Source organism: Thamnophis sirtalis, unplaced genomic scaffold (assembly GCF_051295495.1).
Source record: "Thamnophis sirtalis isolate CommonGarterSnake01/CBP01778 unplaced genomic scaffold, rThaSir2_p1.2 scaffold_11, whole genome shotgun sequence".
In the NCBI taxonomy this organism is placed as follows: Eukaryota; Metazoa; Chordata; class Lepidosauria; order Squamata; family Natricidae; genus Thamnophis; species Thamnophis sirtalis.
Window position 1 is genome coordinate 65827075 of NW_028261391.1, and position 10559 is coordinate 65837633.

The following is a 10559-nucleotide window of genomic DNA, read 5'->3' on the forward strand; positions in this document are numbered from 1 at the left end:
GCCTATGCTTAAGATCAGAAATGATTTAAACTGTTAAAAGTTAGTTCAGTAAGAAGAAGCTAAGGTCAATCTAGAATGTCATTAATTTCTTTATTTCTTTTTTCTCAATAGATTTTAGACTGTGTTAGTTAAAAATCCATACCGTGTACGGGTTCTGGGAAGTCGGGGGGGGGGGAAGGAGGAGGGGGGGTGGGGGGAGGGAGGGAGGGGCACACACACACAAAAAAATTGTACTTCAATGTCTTAATGATTGACAAATGATGACATATTTGTGTTTTTTTTAAAGAAAAATAAAAAAGTTCTGTTTAAAAAAAAAGAATTTGGTGGTAAACTAGAACTATTTTGACACACAAAAAATTGTACTCCAATGTCTTACTGAGTGAGGAATGATGAAATGTTTGTTTTAAAAGAAATAAAACTTTTGAACCCCCCCCCCAAAAAAAGAAAAAAATTATGATGAAATCTACACTAGTTTTACATTGTGCCTCGTTATATTTCTTCCCCCAGTTCATTTTATGTGATTTCTAAAACAGAAATGTGCAAAATTCACTTACAGAGGCCTGTGAAAGGAGGAAGGAAAATACAATTTTACGTGCAAATTACACGTTTCGTAGAACTGTTATTTTGAATGATTAATTGATCCATTCAGTTGGATATGCAGCCCTGGGTTTGGTTAACAATGTAAATGCCAACAATGTAACTGTCAATTGCAGATTATAATCTATGCCACCCTGTGTTTTCATGCCGATGTCCTGAAATATTAAAGCACTTTAAGCACTTAAGCTTCAAGTGCCTTGCAAAATGAATTACGTTACATAGGTGGCCTGCTACATTCTATGCAGCATTTTTGGGGAAGCTGGTCCAATGAAGTTGCATAAAAGCATCAAAAATGACTTGCAGAGGAAGAAAGATATACGATTCTTCCATTGTGCTTGTAAAATATATATAGATTGTTTACTGTTTATCACATCTTGGTGACACAAAGGATGAGCAGGGGGATATTTGTCCCGACTCTTTCAACATGATTTAAAATCAGTTTTCTAACTATGACAATCACAGTGTTTGATCTAAACCAGTGTTTCTCAACCTTGGCCACTTGAAGATGTCTGGACTTCAACTCCCAGAATTCCCCAGCCAGCAAATGCTGGCTGGGGAATTCTGGGAGTTGAAGTCCAGACATCTTCAAGTGGCCAAGGTTGAGAAACACTGATCTAAACAAAGCAAATTACTTTAAAATATTTTCTGTATTTTTCTATATTTTCATATGCCACACACATTTGTCCTACAATGGAAAATAAAGCTAACTGGGTAGAACATAAAATTTCATCTAACTAGGATTAGATCGCACAGGATGGGCCTTCTCCGGGTGCCATCAGCTGGACAATGCCGGCTGGCGACGCCTCGGAGTAGGGCCTTCTCTGTTGCTGCTCCGGCCCTATGGAACAAGCAGCGAGATTCACTTAACAGCTATGTTATGAACAACTGTTTTGATTCACTTAACAACCATGGCAAGAACGTTGCAAAATGGGGCAAAATACACTTAACTGTCTTGCTAAGCAAAATAAATTTTGGATTCAGTAAATAACTTAGCTAATACAGGGTGGGGCATAACCTTTTCCTAGGGGGTCACAGCAACACTTGTAATAACAACACAAATAATTCATACACCATTCGAAAGCCCATCAAAAACTGAGTTTATTGACATGATTTAATAGTCAGTATGACCACCATTAGCCCTTCGAACAGCATTCAAACGAGGTGGATAAGAACACAACAAATCTTCAAACAGTTCCGTTCGATTTTCCAGATTTTCCAGAGGGCGGGGCATAACCTTTTCCTAGGGGGTCACAGCAAGATCGACAGCAGTTTACAACTTCCGCGACACCTCATTTTAAAGCCCATAAAAAAACTGAATTGAATGAGCTATTAAATGTTAAATTTCTTTCGGTTGAAACTTTGAGAATGAATTTGGAAACTGTGTTGGAAAATCTGGAAAATCGAACGGAACTGTTTGAAGATTTGTTGTGTTCTTATCCACCTCGTTTGAATGCTGTTCGAAGGGCTAATGGTGGTCATACTGACTATTAAATCGTGTCAATAAACTCAGTTTTTGATGGGCTTTCGAATGGTGTATGAATTATTTGTGTTGTTATTACAAGTGTTGCTGTGACCCCCTAGGAAAAGGTTATGCCCCACCCTGTACATCGACAGAGGACCACAGCACCACCATTAAGCGTAAACGTATGAAAACCATAGAATTACATAAAGTTATAAGAAAAAGGCCAAATCAAATGAAAGATCACCGTATGCCAAGTACAGATCATAAAATCTTGATGGTTGTGTTAGTCAGAAATTTGCTGGAGAATAATCAACATCAAAATTGGTTGCAAAGAATTTTTTTGAATAAGAAATCTTAGAATGAGAATACACTTTTGTTCTATGTAACAGCCAAATAAAGTGAGGCAAAGTGGAATAATTCTCATGTTAAATTATACAGCTCCAGTTTTCTCCCTTATAGTACAATCCAGTGGAAAAAACGAGGTCACCCCAATTTACTCTGTTAGGACTTGTTCTTGAGAATTCCTCAGTGGGTTATGCCCAGAGGCTATGATCCCTAGAGAACTACAGTGAGAAAAAACATATTCAATGGGGGGGGGGGATTTTTTCTCCTTCATGAATATTACCACCTTTTCCTTAGCAAATTGTAAAGATTCTTCTAAACTTGCCTGTTCAAAGAAACCAGCATGCAATAATAAGAAGGCTCATTGATTATGAGTTCATTGTGATTTTTTTTCTGTTACCCATATGGACAAGAAATGTCATTATGGCACAACAAACTTTTAAAAGTAAGAACAACACCACTTTCCAAAGAAAGCAGGATTCCTTATGAAAAAAAAATAGAACTGTTTTTCTGCAAAGTTAACCAACATGGAAGGCAGATTGCTTAATCGGACTGACCTGCAATAAAAGTGTAATACTTCAGGTTGACAAATTATTTCCCATTTGTTCACTGTTAACCATTGTTAATCGCCTGTCTGAAATAGGCTAATTTGAGCTTGGTCATTTGTGCTTCAGGTGAATTGATTTATTCAATGATCCATCAGTTTTCTTGCCTGTGCACCAGGGGTGGGTTTCAACCGGTTCGCAGCAGTCCCGCGAACCGGTTGGTCGGCGAAGTAAGTAACTTCTGGGAACGGCGAAGGGCCCACCCACCTGCCCGTGCTCCTTACTGGTCTTTGAAGGCTTATGCGCTTCCACATGGGCGCATGGCACATACAGCTCCTGCGCGATTCTCCGCCAGCAGCTGGACCATCGCGCAAGCGCTAAGACCCATGCGTGAGCTGCGCACGTGCACGAGGATGCCATTGGCCCCGTTCCAACCGAACCGGTTGGAACGGGATAAGCAACCCACCACTGCTGTGCACTGTATTCTAAGGAATCTCCACCAACATCAAAGTTCAAAGGCACCAATATTCTTCCTAGTCTGATTATTTACCTTAACTTGGACTTGGCACATGAGCAGCTTACTGATCTGTTTCCAAGTAATCACCTATGAGAGGTGGGTTCCGCACCTATTCGGTAGAACCGGTTCACCAAATCTACCGAACCGATTAGAAGAGGTTCCACCAGTGGACCCGGAAAGCAGGCCACACCTACAGAAGAGGTTCCAAAGTTTTTTGAAACCCACCACTGGTCCTCGATATGATTATTCTACACTATCATGCTCATATTTATAAAACTCAGTGCCTCTGTGAAAGGTAAGGATGACTACTGCGTTTGTGGTGCAATCAGAACATCGCGTGTGTTGAAGTTGTTTTAACGCAAACCAAAGATGCCTTTTAAAAAAACAAGTTGACATCCTATTCTTATGCATGCCAGTGCTGTGTGTGAGGTAATTTAAGGTGGTTCTGACAAGTGTTGTTGGCATCTTCATATCCGGTCACATGGGTGGCAAGCCACTCCCACAAAGGAGGCCACACCCACAGAGTAAGTTCGAACAATTTTTGAAACCCACCACTGTCACCTACCCATGGCTTTGAATTCAGTTTCTCCATCTCCTTTTAGCAATAACAAAGTCAATTTTATTTGGATATACTTGTGATTTTCATGTACAGAGGAATTATTTTATATTCTATACCCAGGACATGTATGTGCCACTGTACAGGTAGCTTCTAACATTTCCCCCATTTAAGAACAGAAACATGTAGCCTCTTAAAAATAGACCCCCTGTACAGGTTTACCACCTGCTTGCAGAACAGCACAAGGTTGTCACAAAGCTATCTCTGTAAAAAAAAAGCTGAATTTTGCGTCACATCGACCAGATACCTGTCTTTCAAGCTTAAAAATCAGAGAGGTTAAGCTGGGTGCTACTGGGGCCTTAAGGAACAGGCTGAGTAACAGGCTGAGTCCCACAAGTGTCAGTGTGGTTGAGTGGCTGAGTGCGAAGTAAGCGAAGCCTGCCGGTTCACCAACAAATGCGCGCTTGACAAAAGCGCACCGCCGAAACCACAGTGAGAAAACCGTGAGGTTGAAATTGCGCTGATGAATGCGTGGAGAAGGCACCAACAAAAGCGCGCCAACAAAAGCGTGCCTTCAACAAACAACTAATAACAACCTAATAACCCTAACCCTAACCCTAACCCTAACCCTAACCCTAACTCTTACCTTAACTTAAATTGCGCTTTTGTGGGCGCGGTTTTGTTGGCGCGCTTTTGTCGTGCGCACATTTGTCGGGTCACGAAGCCTGCCAGCTACAACAGTCTTGTGTGTGGCGGTAGCTTTTGTAACTAGCTTGAGGCTCCTGAGGTGGCTGAGTTAAGGCAGGACATAAAGTGAGATTTGGACATAAGAGTGGACATGATACGGCATCAGACTAGACAATCTCTTGGGGGGGGCACGTTTATACCTTCTAGCTCATTATACATTTTCTAGTCTTGAAGAAAAACAGGAAGTTTGAACTCAGGAAATTCAAATGTCGAACCGCAACGCCTGCTGTAAGTAGGCCAAGTCTCGCTTGCGAATCAGACATAGAGTTTAACCACAAAAGCCAGTATGAAACTAGCGCTTCCTGCATGCTTTTCTGCCTAGCAATAAGGAGCCTAGCCAATAGAAACGATTTAGCACATTTCCGGGTTAGCTGTTTTGAGGAAGTTATAAGAACACGCTTCTCCCTAAGAACCTCGTTCAGACAAAAATGTGGGTTTACACTGTCTGAACCTTTTGGCCAAAATAAAGCTTTTCCTTGATCTCGCAGTCCGAATCTCCTGATTTTCTGTAACAGAGTGGCTGAGTTGGAAGCAAGCCCAAAGCTTATGTGGGGGGAGCGGGGGGGGGGGGGGCTGAAGCAGGCCCAAGACCTGTGGGGATTTCAAGGAGTGGGAAACAGCATAGGTGCCTCAGTGGGTAGGGGAGTACTTGGGAAGTCAGTGGCAGGGAATCCTGGATCTATTCTAGGCCTCCCAGGGTCTGTCTTACCCCTGAGATAGCCCGTGTTTTGCTTAATGATTAATACAGTCACTTAATGTCTGCATCAGGGAGAGTGGAGATTGGAGACATTAAGTGAGGTGACCACGCAGCAATGGTGGGTTTCAAAAATTGTTCGAACCTACCCTGTGGGTGTGGCCTCCTTTGTGGGAGTGGCTTGCCACCCATGTGACCGGATGGGAGTGGCTTGCCGCCCATGTGACCGGATATGAAATTATGAATTAGTACTTAGATTGGTCCAAGTAGCTATTCAGAAACTCTGGCATTGAAGCATGCAGGTCTTAAAGCTGTCAAGTTACAAGATCTTGCACCCCTAACCCTTTAGAAAAAAAACTAGGGGTCTTCAAACCTGACAGCTTTAAGACTTGTGGACTTCAACTCCCAGAATTCCTCCTCCAGTCATGTTGGCTCAGAAACTCTGGCATCGAAGCATGGAAGTCAGTGGTGGGTTTCAAAAAATGTTGGAACCTCTTCTGTAGGTGTGGCCTGCTTTCCGGGTCCACTGGTGGAACCTCTTCTAACCGGTCCAGTAGATTTGACGAACTGGTTCTACCGAATAGGTGCGAACCGGTAGGAACCCACCTCTGCCACGCAGGTGCCTCACTTAATAAATATCATGTAACCATAATGGGCAGGCTCTATTATGATCATAATTTGAGGACTACCTGTATACAGCCCAACCCTGCTAGATTTTAGGAAGGCAATTAAAAGTTTAATTCCCAACAGACCATGAAGGCATGTCATAAATTTCCCCCTTCTTCTAGTTTAGAATTTTGCTTCAGTTTTTTAATTGTCACCGAGGTGGTTGGGCATAGGATAACATGCTTAGGTATTTTAAAATTTTAGTTATCAAATCAAATATGTAAATGGTCAGAAGGAGGAATAATTGGAATGGCATATAAGCCCAAAAGGCACATATACAAATAATGCATTACTTACAAGAAGTTTTAGTGATTAACCCACATCACAAAATGTTTTTATGTACCCATAGATGTACAATTCATTTCGAGATCTAATGATGGAGGTAAAGCATTCCCAACACAGTAAGATAATCCAGAGTGGCAGTGGAAAAACTTTGAACTCAAGAGCCGAGGTGGCGCAGTGGTTAGGGTGCAGTACTGCAGGCCACTTCAGCTGACTGTTATCTGCAGTTCAGCGGTTCTAATCTCACTGGCTCAAGGTTGACTCAGCCTTCCATCCTTCCGAGGTGGGTGAAATGAGGACCCAGACTGTGGGGGCGATATGCTGACTCTGTAAACTGCTTAGAGAGGGCTGAAAGCCCTTTGAAGCGGTATATAAGTCTAACTGCTATTGCTATTGCTAATTGTCATGCGTTGCTCATTTTAGGGGATTGATGTGCCATCTATGTGGGCCAGAGTAAGATCCAGTACTAAAATGCTGCAGGATGACAATAGACTTATAGACTATAAAGTAGCAGTAAAAGAGAATAGTTTCAGTCTCTACTATGCAGTTGAATCAACATCATGCCCATCGCGGTTCCACCACAAAACCGCGGTAGACTAAAGCGCGCTCGACGAAAGCGCATACGTGACATAATCACAGCGCGACGAAAACAGCACGCTGTGAGCGGTAAACTTAAAATTAACGCGAAAACCTTACCCTAACCCCCCCAAACCTAACCCTAAACCTAACCCTAAACCTAAACCTTAACCTAACCCTAAACCTAACCCTAAACCTAACCCTTAACCTAACGCTAAACCTAACGCTAACCCTTAACCTAACCCTAAACCTAACCCTTACCTTTACGTGAATTGGCTTACTTTAAAAGCGCTTTTTAAAGCGCCCTTTTTTTCTCCGCGGTCGTATTTGTCGCGCTGCTGATGACGTCACGTACGCGCTTTAATCGGGCGCGCTTTAGTGGACCGCGGTTTTGATGGGTCATGGCCCATCGCTATCATCTTCTCTATCTTACTCAGAGTGCAGTCTTATTAGCAATGACCTCAGCAAGTAGCAACACAGAACTAACTTCATCCTGGCTCAAAAACAAAAACCTACTTAAAACATAAAAGGGAATTCCAGGACCACGGGCTAGATTGGAAAGTATTTTTTTTTCACTCTCTTTCTCTCCAATTCCTGGAAGAAGGCAGTGGCAACCCCATTGGTACTTTTGCCAAGAAAATTGTGCGGGTGTTTTACTGTCTCATCAATACCTCCTCTGAGATTGCCAGCAAATCACTGCTTCAAAACTCACCCACTCAGCACAAGGTAAGAAAACAAGTAAATAAAACAAAGCTAGGCTTCCTAGAAATTATTACTTGAAGAACACAAGAGTAAAAAGCTGATATCTTGTCACTGCATGTTTAGTTACTTTATTTTGTCAAACTATTTATACTGCCTGCTGTCTGTCAGCGGTTTTTACAATAAACAATAGTTGTTTGGGCCATTAGGTTAAGAGAGGGGCCATAAAGATTCCCATCCTGAAAGGCTTTGAGACAAAAAAGAGAACAACAAATTCGTGATAGGATAATCCCTCACTGCTTGGTAGCTTTAAAAAAAAGTGTTGTAGTTGCCCCTACTACAAATTATTTCACCGGAATAATGTTTTAAAGCCACTACTCCCAGCTTTTAGGGAATAAGCTCATCCTAGCAGCTTCCATGTGAGCGGTAATAGGAGTAAGATGGTGGGTGAGGAAAAAAAAATCCGTAAACTAATGGTAATAGCACCTTTAATCTTCTTCCTCTCTTTATAATAGTCTGTAGCAGAGGTGGGTTCCTACCAGTTTGCACCTATTCGGTAGAACTGGTTCATCAAATCTACCGAACCGGTTAGAAGAGGTTCCACCAGTGGACCCGGAAAGCAGGCCACACCTACAGAAGAGGTTCCAAAATGTTTTGAAACCCACCATTGGTCCTTGGATATGATTATCCTACACTATCATGCTCATATTTATAAAACTCGGTGCCTCTGTGAAAGGTAAGGATGACTACTGCGTTTGTGGTGCAATCAGAACATTGCGTGTGTTGAAGTTGTTTTAACGCAAACCAAAGATGCCTTTTAAGAAACAAGTTTACATCATATTCTTTTGCATGCCAGTGCTGTGTGTGAGGTAATTTAAGGTGGTTCTGACAAGTGTCGTCGGCATCTTCATATCTGGTCAGATGGGTGGCAAGCCACTCCCATCCAGTCACATGGGTGGCAAGCCACTCCCACAAAGGAGGCCACACCCACAGAGTAGGTTCGAACAACTTTTGAAACCCACCTCTGAAATAGCCCTATGAACAGGTTTCAGTATGCATTAGCAGCTTTCAGACAACCATGACCTGGATGACTGAGAATCTCTACAGACCTTTAGCTATATAATTTGGGATGAACACCCTTGGAATGATGGGGGGGGGGGTAGGAAAGAAAAAATTGCAAACTACAGGAATTAGGAACACAACTCAGGGGACCCTAAGGACACAGATAAACCTCCAAGTGCTTCAATGATCCTTTAAAAGGATGCAAATGACCAGCTGTCTGCAAGGAATATAAATCCTTCCATTCTCCACCATCCTGTCAGAGCTGAAGAAGCTTCTTGGATGAGAAGCAAAACATCTTCAAAAGAAAAAACAAGAAAGTCCAGTTGCTCCAGGGGTGGGTTTCTCACCCCATTCCAACCGGTTTGGTTGGAACGAGGCCGGCGGCGTCCTTGCGCATGCGTGCAGCGCACGCATGTGTACTAGCGTCTGTGCGATGCTCCAGCTGCTCCTGTATGCGTCCTGCGCATGCGTGGAAGCGCAGAATTCGTCAAAACCGGGTAAGGAGCGGGTGCGGGCGCATGGGCGTGCGCGGGCACAGGGGGGGGCTTCGCCGTTCCCAGAAGTTACTTACTTCCGGGTTCGGCGACCAACTGGTTCGCAGGGACCTCCGCGAACCGGTTGAAACCCACCCCTGAGTTGCTCCCTGAAAAAGCACCTTTGGGGTTCCTCTATGAAAGGAGGAAAAAAACCATCTACACATGAAGAAGCAGTTTGTTCCTTCTCTGTTGTTTCACTGATTCTGTTGGTTCTTATTACTCTGTGGGGAGAGGAGAGGCCTAATTCCACCAGGTGGATTTTATGCACTTTTTATTATACTGTTATAGGAGTTTTATTACATTATATAGTATCCTATAGGCCACTATAGTGTATAATGACATAGTGTTTTATCCTGCATAATAGAGATTCTTGGCCATGGGACTCCGCTTTAAAATTACATCCCAAAAAGCCTTGAGAAGTTAGTAACATTCTAAGGTCAAATAAAATATTTGGCATTTATCAGGTGAACTATAGCAACTTCTATGAAATATGGTAAGCCCAATGGACTTACGTTTTATGACATGTAATCCATATTCTGGGGGGGTGGGGGAAACATCTAACCTTGGACCAAGAATGCTTTTCACAAAGGCATTTTTCTTTAAAGATGCATAAGACTTTTCCAAGTGTATGTATTAACAGATACATTGCAAACAATAGCAATATCTTAGCCATCACTTTATATGACTTTTCTGCTAATTAAGTGAATTTTGAATAAGCACAAAGCAAAGAGCAACATGCTAAAGACATGTAAATATCCATTTTCAAAATATTTTTCTATACCATTTACTGATTAGAAGATTGAATTGAAACAGCGTTTTGTACCTGGGTCAAAGTTGATTCTTTATTCGTTGCTTTACTAAATTGAATAGCTTTGCATTTTCTCCCATTTTTAACACCATAGCAATTTTCTCTTATCTCTAGAGGAAAAGGTAATAAATAAAAGGTTACTTTCAATCAGATGATCATGCAGTAAAATAAAGTTCGCTTATATACATCAAAGAACCACTATTAAAGATGCCAGGGCCTAAAACATTAAATATTATCTTTGTTTACTTATACAATAATTAGAAATAAAAGCAAATGTGCTTCTATCAAATTATTCTGAGTTTCCTGGGATAAATGAGAGCACTTTAACCTTGGGAAACCTTCAACTCACATTCCTATCTTTAAAACCTGTTAAAACTTAAGTGAAAGAAATTCAGCAACAACCAGTCTCTGATAGCATAACCAATGGCCTCCTGCAGCCTTTTGTAAGGTCAGGATAATCAGTTGCAGCT

At 42.0% G+C, this 10559-nt stretch overlaps 1 protein-coding gene across 1 annotated transcript in view; it reads right to left on the reverse strand.

Annotated features, from left to right (window-relative positions):
* CUNH10orf90 (chromosome unknown C10orf90 homolog) overlaps nt 1–10186 on the reverse strand; it is a 92238-nt gene extending 82052 nt beyond the window's left edge. Inside the window, exon 1 of the mRNA XM_087725974.1 lies at nt 10105–10186. The gene's annotated coding sequence lies outside the window, so the exon portion shown is untranslated. The remainder of the gene's footprint in view (nt 1–10104) is intronic.
* Nucleotides 10187–10559: the final 373 nt, after the last annotated feature.